Below are 21,196 nucleotides of genomic sequence, written 5' to 3' on the forward strand. Positions count from 1 at the left end.
TGGCCTGAACGATTAGAGCTTACGTGCTTGCGCTATTCTCCCTCTCTGTCTCTCTCTCTCTCTCTCTCTCTCTCCCTCTATCTCTCCCTCTTTCTCTTGGCAACCTCTGCATATACCTGGTTCCCGCTGTTGCAAGTGTCCTCGACGGGATATGTATCACGAATTCATAAGCATCGAATTTGCGTCGCCTCTAAAACGGTGCACCTCTGCAGCGAATTTCATAGGGTACACGGTGCACGAAAACCTGGACGATATCTAACAATAGGAATTTTAATCGGAATAAAAGGGGAGGGAGAGATTGGCGCGAGTAATTGGTAGTTCCGATTGTATCATAGAATTCCTAATTCAATTTTCCGTACGTACAAAAAGAGACGTCTAGGCAGCTCGCAATTGCTCGATAAAAGGGTGCTACGTTTGTTACGGACTAATTTAATTCCCACGCAACTGGTTGGGGGTGGGAAACGCGCAGGGGAACGGGGAGGACACCAACAAGTTGCTCGTATAACGTTATTTAGCCGCAAGTACAGGCACGTTTAGGATTTAGAGTTAATCAAGCTCACGTGAGGGGTAGTTTCTATTGCTTGACATGATCCGTTATGATAGCGGGACGATACGTAATCAGCTTTAAATTCTAATTGTTGGATTACGATTGCTACATGAATGGCGGAATACGATATATTACTATAATAGAGTTTCGATACGGTCAATTTAAAAAAAAAGACTATTCAAACAATTTCGCAGAAAGCACGCATTTCAATCGCGGAAACAAAAAAGTGGCTTAAATATCGGAAATAACGTATTCATGGAAGCTGCGCGATAAAATTCACCCCCCTTTTATCAGCGAAATTGAACAGAGCGTAAACCCATCAAAATTCAATATTAGAATGTTAAAGTTACCAACGAAATAGCTTCGCAGGGGCGAGCAACCCCCGGCGATATTCACTCGAGATAATTTCATCGTTGGGACGACGGAGGGTTGCGAGCGGGACCCGGGCCCGGTTGTATACCTCAGACGTTCGAACATTCGCGCATTATAATATCAATGTAACAGGGGGATCGGCTGTACATTCGTAATCCGCACGACAGACAAGCGTTGGATGTGTGCGTTATCCGGATAATGTTGCGGATCTGTAATCCGGACGCGGTGGATATTACAGGTATCCGTGTTGCATTGTTGCCCCGAACGAATTTACAACGTCAGGAACTGGTTTACGAGAAATTCTGACGTGCACTCGATTAACGCGATTACGCTATCGCGTAATCGCGTTAATCGTCGAGCCAGACCGATCAGCGCGAAGATTGATGTTCGCATAAAAATAAAATTGGAGCAAATCATTTTTCTGTCTGCGTCCGCTGATACCAACATCCGTTCGATTGAATTATATGCATATCTCTACGTTAAATAAAAAATTTCACGATCCATCTGCAGAGTATCTTCTTTACTCGAGCAGATTATTGGTTTACCTATTAATCCATTTCCAGCACTAATTGTAAGTCCAATTGCATTAACCTATTCCGTCCATTAATTGGGAATCCAATTTCAATAACCTGTATCATTCGTCCTGTCTAATTTCTCCCGCTGTGCGCTGCGAACCTGCCGCCTCTATTTTAAACCATTCTCCGGTGTCTCCGTGTAAAAGGTAAATTTGATTATCCTCGAATTATATCCTGAACTTTAGTAGTTTCGCCAATCGAGTTAGAGCGAAGACTTCGAAATGTGCTCACTTTGTGAACTTTTAATAAAACGTTCAGCCAGTTATGAATTACACGTTGTTGAAACACTCCCGGTCTACCTGAAATCGCTTCTCGTTACCCATCTCAGCGGGAATATCGAAGTAACGCGATTACTGGTTGTTCGCCGTGGTTAAAAAGGAAATTCGCCGGCGAACAATGAACGGCGCGCGTAAAGTATCCCCCGACAGACTTCGCTGGGGATTTTCTTCGTGAATAATCAAAGGGAGAACGCGGGGCTGGCTTGACAGGTGAAGGAACTCGGTTACCGTGCCTTCTCGTAGACACTCGAGAAATATTTGAAGCCGTCGGTTTCTGGCAGACGGAAAGTCATATCTCCGTTTAACCGGGCTTGAATTCCCTTGCACCAATGTTAGATTAAACATGCAGTATTCACGCTACGACTCGATCGATGAAAAACGGTTACATTTTTCGATCTTCGATCACTCCTTAAAATACATACATTCCTGACGTTCTCTTAATAGAATTTAAATGTACATGCAGTGGCACAGATTCTGATGTCTCAGAAAAGCTGGAGTTTCCAGAGAAAATTAATTAATTATCCACGGTGTCTCGCGTCAGTCTCGCCAAGGAATTTCTCAAGTTCCCTGGAACCTCGCGGAAAATCGTGTTGGACAAAATGAAAAAGTATCGTATCGTCCCGAATAAACTGAAACCATGGGAACTGTCGGAGCAAGCTCGACTGTGCGCGAGACGAGAGATAATTTATTAAGCTCCAGCCAACTCCGTCGGCTAGCTAAGGGGTCGCGAGCAAGCAGAGCGAAGCCCCGGCGCAGACCGTACAGATAATTTTTAATCACGCCTCGTTTGAAATTGATCGCGCGCTAGGAGGGCGAGGGTGGCGATGGCGAAGGATATATGAAAGAAATGGCGCAGCCGGCCGAGGCGATCGCCCTCGAAAAGCACGGGCATCGAGAATGAGGAGAGGAAATCGAGTGGCCGGAAAAATTCCTGGTCCGGAAAACGTGGACGCGAACCACTCGCAGGTCGGATCAAACGTTTTAAAGCGATATCCTCGAACGAGGACCGTTCGCATCCGCGCGAAATAACTCGGTGGACCTGCAGTCCATTCGTTCTTTGATAGGGTTAGAGCGAATAACGGGGGGCGAGCGAAGAGAGATGGAAAATATGAGGACAGTCGGTGGAAAACAAAGGCTGGGGAAGAGAGGAGGAGAGCTGGACGAGGGAGACGGGCGTAGAGGAACGCGACAGCGGGGTTGACAGATGGAAATTCAAGGCGAGACGAAGAAGGGATAAGGAAAGTAACGATCAAAGCGGTCTCGAGCTGCATGCACGCCGGCGGCGAGCGTAAACTGCCGTGAATTAGGTTGACGAACTTAATGGTGCATCGAGTGCAACAGTGACGACAGTGTTCAAGCACTCGGCAGGCAGCGTTAACGAGGTTAGATTATGCTGCCGCGCTGCCAACCGAACCGACGCGACTCGAATGTCGACCGGCCCGAGCGTTTATCGACTCTTTCTGCGCGTGCTTATGCCATTGCAGATTGGTTCCGCGTTTATCCGTCCATTGTCTTTCAGGTATACAATTTTAGTCAACACTGGAGATAGTACGTTATTTCTATATTTTTTTGCCTCTTTCTATTGTCCACGAAGCGGGACAGTAACTATTATATACGCCTCTTGGGGCGACTTTTTTCAGGAACGTCGATTGTTTATTTAGAATGCAAGGATCGATCCTGTATCATTATTTAGAAAGGAATTTAGTCTCGTCACACTCGCGCGCATAACCGTAAAGTTTTGCGACAAAGCAATTCCAACAATCAATGCCCTGCCAACGTGATCGAACGGCCTCCTTGTCCCGATACGAACAGATGTTTACTATTTACCTGGGCCAATCACCGGTCCTATTGAGTTGTCCCAAACATTCACCTGGACCTGTAGCCTGGCTCAAAGCAAGCGAATAACTAGGGATTGCATCATTCGCTCAAACTCCGCCCTGGTTCGCATTCAACTGGATCCAGTCCACCTGGATACTTTTCCTAAACAATACCTTAGAAATCGTAGACTGGAATAACCTTTGACAAACATCCGGTAGCCGTGGATATTTACGCCATCCATCTGGACTGTGCTCAGTGTTGGCCGAATTCCTACGGGAAGAAGAGTGAAAAACCGATACAAGCTGTTCGATTTTTCCCAAACGCTTCGAAAAGAGCAGATTCAACGTAGGGCGATGTCACTTTCGTCGGTCTCGTTGTTCATGTCGTTCCAATGAACAATTACAATTAATCAGAACCATCGACAACGGCGTACAACGTTCCTGCAGAGCATTCCGCGTCGGAACTGGCAACGTCACGGCCAAAATTCGCGATTCGTCTAGATCCAAGTGCGCGGAAGGAAATTTAATTACACGAACCCTGGGGTAATTCGATAAACGAACAGAAACGATCCAGGCGTCCGCGTTTAATGATCATTCGGGACCGACAGCTGTCGCGTTGCGAAGTGTGTCTACCCACGGGAGGGTGGCGAATGATAAAAATGTTATTAGCCTGGAACATTAATGCGCGCGGTCGACGCGAAGTAGTTACGCGTCGCTCGGCGAAAGTTGCCGCGTGGATTTACCCCCGCGAAATTGCAGCCAGCAACGGGTAGCAGAGAGACACGGGGAGTGTAAAACAGAGCCGAGCGAAGAGCGGAGAAGGTACCAAGCGACGACGGAGAGAGCTCGCTTTGACGTTCGGCCACGGCAGCTGGCAGGTATTTCGAGAATCTCCCAGACATTCGCCCGGGCGTTTCCGTAATACAGCGACCGCGTGTAACTACGGCGAGAAAGCCAGCCGGGCAATCCAGCCGGCGAACCAACTTCAGAAGTATTTCGTCCTGGCTCGGTGAACTCGACGCAGGAGCTACGGCGCCGGAATCGGACCGCCCAGCACGTGGTAATTGCCACCTCGTGGCCACCTTGCGAATATCATCGTTGCCGGAATTGAGAGAGCTTCCGGTTCGTGCGCGCCACCGCAAGATTACGGGTTATCCCTTAATGAAGATCGCTCGACGTTCACGGAACGAAGCTGGCTCCAATCGCCCCGACGCTTTTAACCTCTGAATGTCGGATTATTTCGCTGGCCCCCCCTCTCTCACGTACGATTGAAATCTCTCGAATATCGTCCTCCTCCCGACTGCGTGATTAACTAATCGCTGTAATTTTCCAGACAATTTCCTTGCCACCGGTGGATCCTCGATTCTTTTCTGGAACCAGTTTCCGCACCCGCTCTCTTCGTGCGTAGCCAGCGCTTTAATATCCAAAGCGAGCTCTTCGTTTCGAGAGGCAGTCGCGTTCAAGCAGCGAGGTACATCGTCGACGACGCGGCCCTAACACGCCACCCTATCCTGGCTAAATATTAATTATCCCTGCCGGTCCAGGCGAACGTAATTCGTTACTTTTGAACGTAAATTGCGCGCAGCTGCGTGTGACGCGTCGATTCCGGGAAAGAGTTAGGTGCGATTAAGTTAGAGGCGGGCACCGGCTCGAAATACTTTAAGCACCCCGGTGAACGACGCGAAATCCGCGGAACAAGCGACCACTTAAGCCCGCGTCGCGTGTATTTCTGTCGGCCATCTGAAAATATACGCGAACGTGTCGCGCGCGAGAGTAACAGGAAACGAACGCGGCGATGTACGAATCGAAAGATCGTTTAGATGGTGTTAGAAGGTTAAATTTCAGCGTACGAATCGTAGTGCGCGTAGGGATACCTCTGCTGGTCGTATACATCTGACCCAGAGACGTGAGTCCTGGGTACAAACGCTCGCAGTGACTCCAGCCCTGCTCATCTTACTAATGCAAACACGCGACGCGACTGGTCCGATTGGATGTGACTCTATCTGCCATCGTCGTTTCCCATTGATCGACTGCGACTACGCTTTCGAATTAGCGAAGGACGATAAGATGAGAATCGCTGCTCGCACGTGCACTCACTGTGACTTCGCATCGGAACGTGATCCGTCGTGAGTTTTGAAGCTCAACTCGAATTTAGCTTTCTCACGTTTGAAATCAGTCTGGATCAGTGTCTGGGACTCGTTGCCGCGAGATAACGCGGAGCGTCGGTGTATTGTGATGAAAATTAGTGTACAACCGTTTAAGGTGTTCGTACACGTATAACGGATGTAGCGACAGCGGAGTGGTGTACTTTCGTTTCCGGATTCATGCGACCCTGCCGTACTGGGAATAACCGAGTAACGTTTTTAACGTTAAAAGCCGTTTGGGAGTTGGTCGGTGGCAATGAAAAACCGGAAACTCGATGTGCACCGTGAGAGGGGGCAAGGGGGACACGCGAGCGCCGCTAAATACGGCTCGGACGCAATGGCAAATGATGCACTGCATTATGCTTGTAACGTTCCCTCGGAAACGAAAGCATTATTCGGAGCGAATAATGTTACTTTCGGGCGAAACACGATTTCGCGAACGCATAAACTACCCCGGCACGGACTGTTAATTTTCCGTACGCGTTTTACCGTTGCCCAGCCTCGCTATCACCGCCATTACGAATCGTAAATTGTCGGCTGGTATAATTGGTCGCGATCCCCGTGCCTGGGACGGCGGTTCTTTCTTCCTATCGAGAGATCGAACATTTCTGCGTACCGTTTTATTTAAAAACTGCGATGGAACGATACTCTTCACTGGTTCTCTGTTTAATCTTAACCGATCGAAGACGAGAACGCAGCCAGCTCGAAGGTGGCTGAAAAACAACGAACCAAATAGGTAGCCTCTGCGGGAGCAAATATGTTCCCCTCTGCTAAAGATTAGAGAAATATACGCGCGGATATAATTTGGATAAGGCTAATTGTATGCAAATGATAGGGGACCGCAAGGCCACGGTAAGACAGGCGAGGGCGTACACGAAATTGGAACCGCGCGAAGAGTCAGCGCGGCGGTGTTTGGTCAACGACCGGAAATTACGCCGGGCACTGTTTTCCTAATTTCGGACACGAATGAGATTCCCAGCCGACCGCCGATACGAACGTCCCAGCGTCCCCGGCCTCCTCGTAAATAATCTGAACGGCCCGCAAATGAGCGGCCAAAGTCAATTTGACGGAATTAATAAGAGGCCAGTCACGGTTACAAAGGGCCCTGAACGTCCTGTCGCAACAATTCCCGAGAAACGAAATAACGCGGCCCGTTTAAGCACGTTTATGCTCTGGCAATATCAACCCTCGTCTGGCCGTCGCGTGGGACACGTCAGAGGGGAGTTCCTCGCTTTCTAACATTCTTCGTTTCATTCTGAAGCATAATTGCACACTTTCAAAGAAATTAACTAATCGAATAGAAGTAAATACGGGAAATGCTGTATCCACGATTTATACCATTCTCTCGGACGATTTTGCGATTAAAATTACGGATCATATTGCGTGCCTCTAAAATTCGAACAATCTGCATCGATGCAAACGACAGAACGGCAATTACAATAATGTAAATAATATTTAGCGTTTCTATTTTCCACGTTGCGTATTGGAGCGCGCCTCGTGGCTGTTGGAGTCATTGTTATTTACAGATTAATTGCAGACCAGCTGAGAGGGTGTGCGTATGCAAGGGAGAAGCGGGTAATGTTTGATTAATTAAACGGGGGATTTCATTTCGATTCGAATCGCCGTTCAGAAGTGGCCGCTGGAAATAATACCTCGGATCGCATAGTTACCGCCATCGAGAAGTGGAAAAAAGTGTGTATAATTTAGTTGGCGGGGACAGGCGATATAACAAAGCATTACGCGAACGTCGTAACTAGGGTGTAACTTCCCTTGCGCGTAATTGAAAGGCTAGGAACCAATTTCTCCAGGCTGCGTTGCAGGAAATCCACGCTCGCAATGGATTCACCGTATTATCCAATTGGTGCCAATTACCCGATCGAAACCACGCGCCCTTTGAGGCTGATGTAGGCCATCGAGTGGAAAAGTTTCGCATTTCACGGTGAATCGGCAAGAAACTGTGTCGAAGATCTGATTTCCACATTTCGCGTGTCTGATGCCTTATTCGTAATGAGGCGGATCGAGAATGTCGGTGACGCGAGTCGCGATACTATATTACTCGTTCTTTAGCGTAATTTCGACGTACACACGTACATATTTGCCACGAAGAAAGGTTCCAAGCGGTGCATGCAAAAATGTGTAGCCCAGATAAACCATCGTGTTAATCACAGTAGCGTTCCTTCCACATAGTTTCATACTCTAGCACTGTTGGCGGTTCTGAGTATAGACGTATCGCAACGACACTAATAGTACGCGCTATTAAATGCAAATACGTTTCATTAAGTGGACAAAATTTATACCTACAGACTTTAAAGAGCACGAAGTACGAAAAGCCGAAAGCTAACTACCTCCCATCGAAAGTAAAGCCGTTGATGAACGGCGAACTAGTAGGAAAAAAGGGAAAATAATAAAGAATCGAGGCAACAATGTTGCAAGTGGACGTTAACGGGGATAAATCTTCGGGGGATGGTAGGCGTTTTCTTTCCCTTCACACGCGGCTCGCGTGGAATACCGGGCGCGGACCCTCGTTTCCGGCCAGCGAAAAAGCCAAGCATTCCGGCCCTGTTTCCAACATTCCTGCACGCTTGCATTTCACGCTGTCCATGTAAATCTCCGCGCCCTACTGTTCTTATCTGCCCGCGGGTATAAAGCCTGCCCCCGTTGTTGTAGCCACTCCTACGACAGGGCTAAGGTGACAAAAGGGAGCAGGGCACTTGGTAACCGGGTAGACAGAGAGAAGGAGTGCGGCGCGAGGGAGCGTAGAAGGGCGTCCAAAACGCGCCATTTATTTCGTCTGCCGAGTGCTGTTACTGAGCGAGTAAGAAGGAGCAAACGAAATCGACCAGCCTCGACCCTTGGTGGCCCTCGGTAGCCCTTGGCTACGCCAGTAATGGTTTCGGGTCGTCGACTCGAACAAAGGTTTAGACACCCTGCAAGACGTCTCGTGCCGTTGGGACTGCACGAAAATTCCATAGTGGAGGAGATAATTATATCTTGAGAGGGGTATTTAGGCTGATAGAGTGGATAAAAATTTAAGGTCTCGAGGACAGGTGTGTGTATAGGTGACACTGGACGTTGTTCAGTTAGACGATTATCTGACAAGCATTTCTGACACTTTCAGACAGAGATAGGCTTCTTCTTCGATGCATCAGAAAAGAACTGTGGGTCGCAATTGGGTTATTAGGGTGTCTTCGCAGGGGTGAAACCGCGCACTTTGCGCCTGTCGTCGCGAAAGCGCTTTGCTAAAGTCGTGGGAACTGTTTCGCGGAAAATTATATCCGAATTAGTCGGAGATAAGTGGTTGGCCAGGGGCATCGGAATCGGAATGCAAGATACAGAGGCGGCGAGCCTGCTCGAGTTGTTTCGCGAACAAGTTCCTTTAGTGGAGAACGTGTATGCATCGACGAGCCCGGGGGCGCAACGATTCCCGGTTACACGTTTAATTATCTCCGGTTCCTGATAACTTTGCAGCTGCTTAGACACTCTGTACACTTCTGTTCTTGTTCCTACACAGAATTCCTACGTAGTGCGTGCGTAACACAGGTTTCGCGTGTTTCAACTGTTGACGTTGGTTGCGGATTTTTTTTTTTTTTTGCGAGGTAAACCTTCGATGCAAAACGTTATTCATCATCCTTTGGGAACGCGTTCGAAAAATTTACAACTCTTTTTTGGGATTTTTTACGTCACGATATTTCATATTTTTGTTGCTTTCGTCGCTGAAGCTTTATAAACAAAATATGTATTCATTGCGCAAAAGGATCATAAGATTTTCTATTCGCAACAAAATGCATCTCGAATATTATTTCTATATTATAATTTATCCACAGAGTTCCATGTTACCACCTTCGTTTCTAGCAATTGAACTGTTCGATCAGTCAATCCTTCTTCTATGTTTCAATATCGGATGAAATGAATATGTGAAATACAGAACGGAAGAGGAAGCTATAAAATTCTTTTATATAAAGAGCAGCAAAGCTTGTCAAACGTCTGTTGTTTCGAGCGATCGATTTATTTGAAGGGAAAAAGAAACGCAGGTGATCGATCCGAAAAGTTGGAAGTAACGAAGCGACGGACACTCCACGCGAATCAATGTAATATCTTGAACGGCCGTGGAGTGACGTACGGGCGAAGAGCCAGCGTGACAGGGGAGCGATTATTTACAGGCAATCAGAGGGAGAAACCTATCTGACGGACAGCCGCATAAACGCTCGCAGATCACATCGAATGACACAGGGGATAATCGAACTGACGAAGCGCGATTGATAGAACGACGCGTGACGCTTAACGCGTCCGCCAAAGGGGTAGCCGGGAGATTCGTCAGAATTCCCTTCGATAACCGGAATTCGTCCACTCAAGAGCATCCAAACTTCTGCTCGTAAAGTATTTCTTGAAACCACGTACAGGATTAACCTCGTCCTTACAATCGACAATGTGAAAGGAATTTTTCGAGCCATCGCGCGTAATCATTGATCAACGAGATCGATTCGGAGCTCGCGCTCAATTTCGTTGTAGAGTAAATTGCAGTCTGAGTATCTGCCAACCGTACATTTCTTCGACTGCAACGTCGAAACGCGTAACCACCGAGGAGCTCGGCTCCAGACCTATCCGGCGAGTTCATCGAGTGACCCCTTCAAGTCAATTTGCGGGGACGTTCACGAGCGGACCTGAAATGCGAATGTAAATACGCGGGGGCGGCGAAAACCGCGATATATTCGGCCGTACCTGTGAATTACGGAATTTGTATAATGGACGGCACTCCGCGGGGCCGAAATAACGCGGATTACTGTAAATATCGCAAAGTACACTTCTCCGCAGCAGCAGCGTTCGCGCGGTAGAGCGTGTTCGTCCGTGCGCTAATTTCATTCGAAACGATTAGCGTGTACTTCGGAGATGGAAGCATTAACAGGGACGATGCATCGTGGGAATATTGCTACGTTGTCTGGACCAATCCTAGTCCCGACTATTTACGATGCATAGTTTGGCTTCCCATGGCGATGATCGTTATGCAAATCCGTTGCCTCGTCGCGCGATATATTAGGGACGCACCTCCGTGCCGCCATTACGGAGAACGGCGCTACGGAAGGAAAAATCACTTCCACGTACGTGTATAATAGCGTGCCGTTCGCGCAAATGGTAACGCGATGCCACTGAATTACATCGTTCGATCTAATAGACTGTAATCGGCCGGGTTATCTCCTAATCATTCGAGTGTAATGCTTGCTTTCCTCCTGATTAGTCCTTGGAATCCAATTTCTGAGATTCGTCGACGATTCGTCGAAGCTGCGTCTCTCACGCGAGCTGTTCGAAATCTGCACATCAGATCTAAAGGCTATACACGGCAACGAACGGGTGTCTCATGGTTAGCTGCAATTAAAATTATAGCAGATCGCCGCTATCTGCCGGTGGCTACACAGGGAACCGTGGCTAACGAAGACGAACGATAGTGTTTCGTTATGAGATTGCAATCCTCCAGAATGGCACATCGTTCCGGGCGATACGACACGGCGATGAAGTCGTTAGTGTTCGCGTGTCAACCATCTGTGCAGTAGCCAGCGATTCGTATTTGTTAGAGCAAGCGCGTTCTAGCATGTTCCCCAGATAAATTCCTCCATCGATGTCGCTCTGCAGCCGATTCGTGAACTGAATTACCGAATAACCGCGTGAAAAGTTAAGCAAGAAATTCTGCGTGTACGAACGCGTCGCGATACGATCCAAGGTTAATTTCGGAAATTTCAGATCGCGCATCGGACGGTAGGTTCACGCGAGAATAAAGCGAAACAAATAACGCCGCCGCGTGTACTGCGCTTCCGAGTACACAGAACACGCGCAGGGATGCGTTAATATCGTTAATTAAAACCGCTAACCCCGCGTCGTTATTCGCGTGTCAGCGGTGATAACACGGGGACCGCACGCGGCGAGCAGAACGGCGCTAAAATTGAGACGACTAACTAGGCGAATTTTTAAGCACGCTCTAATCGTGTAATACGGCGCGATTCTGACGCGTATTTTTTTTACCGCTACTAGGAAAGCTTTTTCGATATGATACGATACATTTAATAATAAAGTCAAATAAGGAAGGAATAGTTTCCTGAAATTTTTCTACGGTTAGACGTGACTTTCAGTGCCTTCAACTCACTTTTCAATGATTTCCATTAGTTGCAGTGCGATCGTTTATGTTCCGCGAATGCGAATTGTATACAGGATTCGTCTGCAAACAATTACATCCAATGAGTAATCAAATTTACCTGAGCCAATATTTACCGTTTTAGCGTAACGCACGGACGCTACACAATCTACGCCCGCCAAGTTCTAACACGACGAACAATTAAACTATTTATAAGAGCCGAACGTGGCGCGATGTTTCGAAAATACAATTTCGTAAATATGCAGTGAATTACACGCGCCGTGGGAGGAATTAATCCAGGTTGAAGTATTCCAATTCCAACGGCAGGCTCGGGACAAGCGACCGAGTCTATTTCGAAGCTCCTTTCATGCGGTATCAGTTCCGGAAGATAATATTGTACCTATCGAGTCGAATGTATTTCTATCGAAAATTGAATCCATCATTGTGCCGGAAATAGCATTGTGCACGCGGAAACAGCTTTCATCCCCCTCCCCACACGCTCGACGTCCCTATTCTGTTTTTCTTTTTTTTTTTTTTTTCATCCCCCTCCCGGCCGATCCGTCTCTTTCCTCGTGTCTCTTTTTTCCGCGTGACAAATTTTTACCATCTGCCTCGCGAAAATATACAGACTGCTCCAGAACGAGCGGCAGAGCCGGACAGAGAGTTACACCACGCGCGAAAACAGCTCGGAAATGTGGAATAACATTTTTTCGCTCAAAGTCCCGTTTTTCAGAAAATCCAGTTCGAGAATTTACAAAGCGCAGGAGCAACGCCGAATTCGCGATAAACACGCGTTTGTAACGCGCGCACAAGTTTCTAAGTTAAAAATACAGATCGAGTACGATATTCAACAGGGGTGTCGACGGAGTATTGACACTTCGAAAATTCATTTCTACCGCATTCGATTAAATTCAATCGTCGAAACATCATGTTTGTCTACGCGAGAGCGTGGCGGTGCAGACAGGGATGCTGATACATGATCTGCCGGCTGTTAACAAAGCGCAAGGGTGTCCCACAAATTTCCAAATTCAATTTTCCCCGAAAGCATGGTTCGAAACGAAAAGGTTCCATCTGACATTTTCGATTCACCTTCGCGTGTAGAATAATATCCCCGCTCTGTTGTATCCCGCTATAAGCCGGCCGAGCGTTTAACGCGGGCGAGCGCGAGGATTCGGTTCGGTTCGGTTCGGTTCTTGAATGTTTATAAATTAGTTTGCCCTGGAGCTGGCCGGATTTTTGATCGTGCAAGGAATAGCGATCGAAACGACTGAAAACGAACACGAGCCGGTGGTTTTAGCGGGCGGGATGAGGGCGAACGGGTTGCAGGGGATGCCGCGCGATACAAGCGGCGATGGGGGAAAGCAATATCATGCCAACGAAATCGATACCTGCTAAATAAATATTGTTCGAGAGACCGGCCGAATCGACAGTGAGTCCCGTCGAATGCACGAATGGAATATTTATTCCCGCGGGACTGAAAAATGAAAGCTGTGCTGAGATAGCTGCGCTGAGATAGCTGCGCCAGGCGTATACCCTTATATCGTGTCATCGTTTAGCAGTGATAGCTGGTTCCGCGCGTGCAAACGCTCGCGCGATCATTCGAGTTGTTTGAGATAAAAATGTGGATGGATACAAGTGTGGGTCAATCGATTTTTAAGTGTTAAATAATTGATTGTCGTTCTGGAAGATTACTCACTTTATAATGTAGAATTTCGAAACGAACGAGCCTGAGTACCACCATGCTCGAGTCCTCGCGTGGTCACCTGTAACAGAAAGAGTGGTGTAAGTGGTGATCAAGCGAACTTCTCATTTTCAGACGAAATTACAAAATGCACAAGCTGCTGATATCTTCGTTGGATTGTCGTCACGGAGAAACTTGGAATTTCTTCAGTTTCTCTTGAACAAGAAAAGGGAACTATCCAAGTGCTACATGACACTTCGAAACAAGCAGCGCAGCGGTGAAACAATTTTTAAGACCGAGCTACGAGCATGATGCTTAGAAATTAGCATTCTAGAAAACGCGTGCATGCGCCGATGGTACACGGCTACTGGATTTCTCTGTGTGCACGCGTACGGGGGTGAATATCTTAAGGGTGAACGGCGGAAGGGAATTTTCAGAGAACATTACGATGCACAGCCACGATGCTTGCTGGTGGGAAATTTTAACAAGTGCAAGTGATACACAATTAAACCTTCCTATATTTAATAAAGTTCAGCCCGTCTTGATGAAATTTTCTCCTCTATCAACAAGGTAAGAAAAGTTTACTCGAAACCATCCGATACACCAGTTACGATAAATTATGTAAACGTAATGTTTTCCGCGTTACACTTGCAATTGTCAGCAACAAATGTTTCAAGCATCGCGATCGTGTGTATAGCACGATACTCTTCGATATTTGTTCACCGTTATCGTTGCATTTCGTTTCGAGAGAGAAGAGAGAGAGAGAGAGAGAGAGAGAGAGGGGGAGAGAGAGAGAGAGAGAACGGATGGAAAGGCGAAGAACAATGTAAAATCCATTCATCGTCCCGCGGTTCCGTCGGAATGCTTCGTGTGCATGGAGAAAATATTCCTCACGAGCGGATGGAAGTATCTCCCAGAAACGGAAGAGCATTTTCGCTGGCACAGTACGCAACGAAAGCAGTGTTTTACCGGGGCTAGATTATTACGATGCGCGAGCGCGCAGTTGCACGGCTAAGCGGTGCCTCGAGCAAGGATCTACGAGGACGTTTCAAATGACGACGGATAGGAGCAAAGTAGTCTTTGACGAGGCATTTTTATCTTACGTACATTGTTGAAAGGAATTACGAATTACGTACGTACGTTGTCCCGTTTTGCTATTGCTATTAGTCTTATTAATTTGTTGCATCTACATTAAAGTAATAAGAAGGAGAAATGAAGTGGAATTGGTAGAAGGGAATGAAAGGATGCAAAATGTAGGTCATCAAATGTGTAAGAGACAGAGATATTTTCTACACCCCGTCGACGCATGTGGAAAGTATTGACTGACCGAGCATCCAGCTGATTATAATTCTCGAAGGCACAGCGGTGATCGATCGGGGATTAATTTCAGTGGCTGACGAATACTAATTCGCGGCCAATTTTCTCTGCACTTTATCTTCTTCCTTGATGACAGATACCTTTCTATATACTTAATCGCGAAGAGAAATGGTTCGTTCGTTGGAAAATGAAAAAATTGAATAGTTAATAGCGCTAATCGAACATTTCCGTACCATTAGATCAATTATTTTATACTTACAGAATTATTCATAGACGATATATATTATATTCTCGAGGACAGAATTTAATCCCACACAGAATTATCAATAGCAGTAGATACAGACTATCGCCCGGAGGTGGATAATTTTTGCGTTACTTTGAAAGTAAATCTACTTCTCCAACAGTTCCGAGAAAGTATATTATGTCGTGAAACTCGCGCGATACCACCACTAGAGAAAAGAACGATCCCCGTTCTGAAGCGTTTGAACACTGACCGATATAAATCCCGGACGACAATTCTCATGATCACGCGACACGAGCGGTTAATCATGCCGGGCGGTTCGTCACCGGAAACGGCGGGCGCCCCGACGACGGACGATTTATAATCCAATTCAACGGCGGCTGAAAAATTTCGGTACGAGTTATGCTCACAATCACGACGTCGGAGTCGTACGTCTTGAACGCGTTACAAAAGCGGGGGGAAGGGTGGCTCTGGGTGGAAGGGGGGTGGCGGTGCTCTTGGGTGAGTCTTCGTAGGAGACTCGTAGAAGCGTCGCGGAGATGGGCAGCTTGCCAGAGGGCTATAACGCTGATGCGAAACCGAAGGAGGCCCATATATCATGGAGGACTCGATTGTAATACGTAAGTGACGCTTCTCGAACGGGCGATCTCTGGCGTTACGCTCGATTCTGTCGTCCCCCCCCTCGTATTATCGATCGGCCGCGAGAGTTCCGAAGTCGATGCTGGAAATGCACTTGGTATTGTAACGCTCGCCGGGCGACGGTAAGAATACCTATTGAATGGGGCGTAGCAGTTTTTTGCGGCATGAATTTTTGAATAAATCGCGAGAGTGGTGTTCGAAGGGAGGAGGACTTGAGAAATGTGTGCATCGAGAGTTGGGATGCACGCTCGAGGAGATAAATGATCCGGTGTTATTAAGAGGAACGGCGGAAGAAGAGCTTTTTCGCTTTTGAATATGACAATCATTTCTTAAATCGAGTGACAGTGAATGTGTACGCACGGTATTCTGGACTATTTTGGTATGTTAATTCTATAAACTAGTTACGTTGGCATAATCATAGATAAGAGAAGATGGTTTCTTAAAGAAGCATACATAATGGAAGAAGCGAATGCAGAAGTAAAGAAATGAAACACGTATGTCTGTCTATGAATGGAGAGAATAGTCGGGAAGAAACGTACAAGGGAAGGTATATGAAATTTTAAATGGTGCCCTTATAAAAAAGTCCTGCCGCCATTGAGTTATGACGTGAACGCGACTCTTCGCCCATTCCCGATTCCCCCAGCGTTTAATACTTAAAACGGAGCGAACGTCACCTTCTCTTTTCGTTAAAGAATCTCTTTCGCGCGAGAATGTTTATTGAGACAACGTTGAAGTTGGTATCTCTTGTTATCTGAAGATACATTTCCCGCCTTATCCGTTCTGACGAACCAAGAAAAGATCTTCGACGAAAAGAAATTCGCCATTTTGCTTCTGAATTGTTCGAACTAAAACGTAGAGCGACGCTGTGCAATTGACGAGTGCTGGTCGCAGAGCAGTTCTTAAACAGAAAAGTTCTTCACAGAAATAGAAGAAGTCGTGTGTCAACTGGCAATCAACACCGCGAAGCGTCCTTCAAAGCAAACAACAACGATAGACGACGACACGCGATAAAAGCTGCGAAGAAATAGGCAAAAAGAAAGAGCGAAAGAAACAGGTTTACGTTATCGATCGATGCAACAGCGGTCGTGCACGGGAGAGGAATAGGTCGTGAAGTTTCTACAGTTAGCTCACGTAAATTATGCGAATGTAAATGAGGGAAAAAGCGAGAGGGTATTGCGCGACGTCGGAACGAAGAACCGCCTCGAACCAGGTGCCATAATTCCTCCACTCGAGGAATCGTTACTCGTAACGTACGCGTTGCGAAAGTTCTCTCATCGACGATGCTCTTATATTCTTCTCTCCCAATCTTTAACGAACGAACATCCCTGCATTTGCACGCAATTAGCAACATTACTTCCTCAAAACTGGACAAATTTTTCCAACTACTGTAACACTTGTGGCGTGAACACCGCTTGCGTCATTGGTGCAGCGACTGAGCAATCGAGTGCACCCCGTGAAACGTAAACTGGAGGGCGGCGAAATAAGAAAGTTCGAGGGACGCGGCGGTCTAGCTGGGGTGAAATGGAATAAAAGATGAACGGATGTGCAAATTTGGAGGCGATCGCCGGCGTCAGATGCTCCGAGGAGATATACAATTCTCATGAACGAGACTGGTCCGAGGTACAGCGGCAGCAGTCGGAGCCAGGCTGCGCCGAGGGAGGAGAGATACGGGGTCCTCTGGCTGGCTGGGTTGCAGCTGCGGCTGCTCCAACTGTCGAGTGGATCAACCGTTCTTCTCTCGGTGTAATAACGAGCAGAGGTAGGGAACGCGAAACCGGGTCACGATGCCCTCAGAAATTAAACGTAACGACTCGGTGCAAAGACGTAACGCGCGAACGGTTGCACGCTGGGATTTATTTATACGTCGAAGGGCCACGGGGTTCGCGATAAGAATGCGTCGAGGGACACCAGTTCCTGTGAATGTCGCGTAACGAAGTCGCCTCGCGGCTTTGTCTAGGGTGGGTTGCCCTTGGCATGGATTGCGATATATTTAGGCGCTTTTCGTTAATCCCCGCAAAGGGCGCTTCTCCCCTTTTCTCTTTTTCGAGGGATTTAGTAAACGAAGCCATTCTTTTTTTTCCCGCAGTATTCTGCTGTTCGTTACTGGTATTGTTTGAAAAGTAGGATTTTTCGTCGGCACTTCTAGACGGCCCTGCGAAGTGCCTTTTGTATAAAAAAAGTTATTGTAATTGCGAATGTTAATAGACTGTAGACTTCAGACGAAGAAACTGTAGCGACAAAGGCGTTCCGATATAGATGTATCGATTTAATTAAAATTTGTTAATTGCGAGGAGAAAAACTGTGGCAACTTTCTCTTTAAACATTTCCTTTAATCTTGCCTCTGTGACATCGGTAAAAAGTATCTACCCCGCAGCTCGGCCGGAACGACCCGCGAACAAAAACTTTAACAATGGTTAACGCAAAGACAAATGGAAAGAGAGAAAAACGTTCCTGTTGGTAAACCCATTAAAATGTGGAAACTTGGATACGTCCGCAGCGGGAGAAAGAATTGCGTTTAGCCGGTACACTCTTCCTAAATAAAGAACGTCTTGGAAGTTTCAGAAAAGTTTCCCCTCCCCGCCACCCGTTACAGGTTCGCAGATTGTTTTCAAATTGAAAATTAAGTCCTAATTTCTCGACTCGTGGAATTAACTTATCCGCTGCATCGCGACTCGCGAACCACAGGAACGCAAGTGGGGAACAATTTCACGGGAATGTTTCTCGTCCCCGTCTCGCTCTTTCACTTTTTATCTCACCGCTCAGAAGTTCAACGGGCTAACGAAAACGTTTCGATTTTTATTCGCCAAACTTCCCGTCTCCGTACGAAACCAGGGCGACTCCCATAAACGATTTTACGCGTTATAGATAACACGATTGAGACTCGTTTAACCCAGTCAGCCTGACCCCTTGATGAGAATCTCATTAAGGCGAAGCACAGTCTTCTTGATTAACGTGCACGTTCGTAGAATCAAACGCACATCGTCGAATAACGTTTAACGACATCAGCGAATTCTGGCACGAGTTCCGAAGTTATTACGAGTACGCACCGACATTTCGTTGCATTATCACGTTTACTGCGACTTAATGCCAACCTAATTCGCGAACATTCGTGCCGTGAATGCAGCGCGCTTGGAAGTTGCGGCATAATCTAATTGCGTAACTCGCTTGTGACGGATTTAACGTGAAAGACGAATCGCGTTAAACATACAAAGAAACCGTTGTGAGGGTACGAGCGACGCACAAAGCCCGCTCTGTGACAAGCTCCGAGTAACCTAAATCTAATCGATCGATTCCCTGGGGAACTGAATGAAAACATTGTTCTCGCTAAACCGTGAAAGTTTCAACCTGGCTCTTTTTAAATTAGCGATATACAGAACACTCGATAAAGTACGGAAAACTCGCGCCGTGCCGCTAGAAGAACGCGACGAGACACGAGAGTAAACCAACGAACGTGACCGCAACTACCCTGGGTCTCTAAAGAACCGCTTGTAATTAAGAGAACTACGGGAACATTGAAACAAACCGTAATACGATGATCGGTGATTTCATTCGAATTCAGCGAGCCCCGTTCCCACAGCGCCGTTACGTTAACATAGAAACAACCGGGTCGCTTTGGCACGCCATTTTGGTCTCCTCTGGAGACAAGTACCGCGAGAGCCGGAACGCCGCGTCATCCGGCGTCTCCAGCCCGTGGTAACCGCGATCGCGGCAAGGGATACGCTAATGGGCGGACGTTACGAGCCACGTAAGACGTAAAAACGCACACTTTTCCGCGGTTTTTACAGTACACTCTCTCCCCGTGTACCACGGCTAAATAGACTAGCGTGCGTCAGTAATAGAGAGCAGCTATGTGGCGCACAGCCTTATCGCCATTCGTAGGCTAATGGCAACGGTGTTAGCTCGTTCTCTTTAAGTTACCCTGATCGTTATAGTTTTCAGGGGAGAGCCATTTATTATTACTGGCTGATGCCTTCGATACGACGTAACTGCCCTCCTAGTAAGTGTAACATGATTTTCCGAGTCGATGGCTTCGATGGGGCAACGGTTTGGAACGCGAGAAGTGAATTGGAGTACAATTCTACGTTGCAGTTGTATTTTAACGTGTGTTGGACGAAGGAAGTGAGTTCAGGAAGACGTTCCAAGGAAGTAGTTGCCTCTCGATGCAGTGGTCTGATTTACTTCGAATAAAATTCCGTGAAATCACCTCAAGTGTCGCTCTACGTTCATAAAAGTTTCTTATACGTATTCATAATTATTTCCTGCCGATTTCTTTCGACTGTATATGCGATAAGAATCCACGATTTCAGATTTTCACGGTGACAGGAACTTGTTGTTCATCTCTGAGCAAGATTCACGGGGTGGAACGAGTATCGACAAGCAGTGGCTGGTATCGGAGCATATAACCGAAATCCCGTATAAGAGTGGAGGGAAAAAAGAGAAACGGACGAAGCGCGGATCTCGGTCGCGAACGGTCAGGGAATGGAAAACGCCGCGCATCGGAATACAAGATGAAAGTAATTAAACGGTAGAGACGCGATTGTATGCAGATGCGGGGGACAAGGTACGCGCGAGAGGAGGAAAGAAAGTCGCCGTTACTCGAATGGGTATCAGACGAGTTGGAGCTCGGTAAGCTGCGCGCTTCTATTCTCATCGTTCGATGCGCGTTAATTAATTTTTTGTCGTCAGAGGTATAAATTTATTTATTCCTCGAGGAACGTTCGATCCGCGCCTGGGAACAGACAAACAGGCTCGGTTCGTAAATTCCGGTGGCGAATGGGAAGGTAACGCGCGGCGCAAGAGCGACCGGCGCCGCTACGCGGGCAAGTTTTCGCATTATCGTTACAAAACGCGAGCAATTCGCGGGAAAGTCACGGGTGGCCGCGCGTTTGTTTCGCCTACGAGTGCTTTTACGAGGGCGCGCTCGCGCGGACCTGAACGCCGGGCCCGGATGAAAGTTGCCGCCGCGAAAGACTCGTTCTCCAGTATCCGCCGACCAACTTCGCCTTTTGGTCGCTCCGTTCCGTTTTAACCTTATTTCCAAGCGCGCAACTCGCGCTATTAAACCGAGCCACACTTCCGACAGTTGACTCCCGCGCGCGTTCGCTCTGGGCCTTTCTCTTTCGAAGGGTTGATTGTTACAACAAGGGCGGCAAAAATGGAATCGAGGAACGAGGGAACGGGGAGGGTAACACGCGATCTTTTAACGACGTAAGATCTAACTAATCAGTCTCGATCTAAGAGGAAACCCTTGAACATCCTAAACAACTCAATTGATAGACTAGTTACCCCATAAAGATACCATTACCAGCGCTTCGCTGGCCACGTTCTCGTTTATCAACACAAGTTCATCGCTTCTACGTGAAAATATTCACGACGTTCCTTACACACTATGGACACGTCGAGGCCAGCGTGCTGTCACCCGCCGTTCCATTCGTTTCACGTGCAATTAACTTTCTATCGCGTG

The sequence above is a fragment of the Xylocopa sonorina genome, chromosome 3 (genome assembly GCF_050948175.1).
Source record: "Xylocopa sonorina isolate GNS202 chromosome 3, iyXylSono1_principal, whole genome shotgun sequence".
NCBI lineage: Eukaryota > Metazoa > Arthropoda > Insecta > Hymenoptera > Apidae > Xylocopa > Xylocopa sonorina.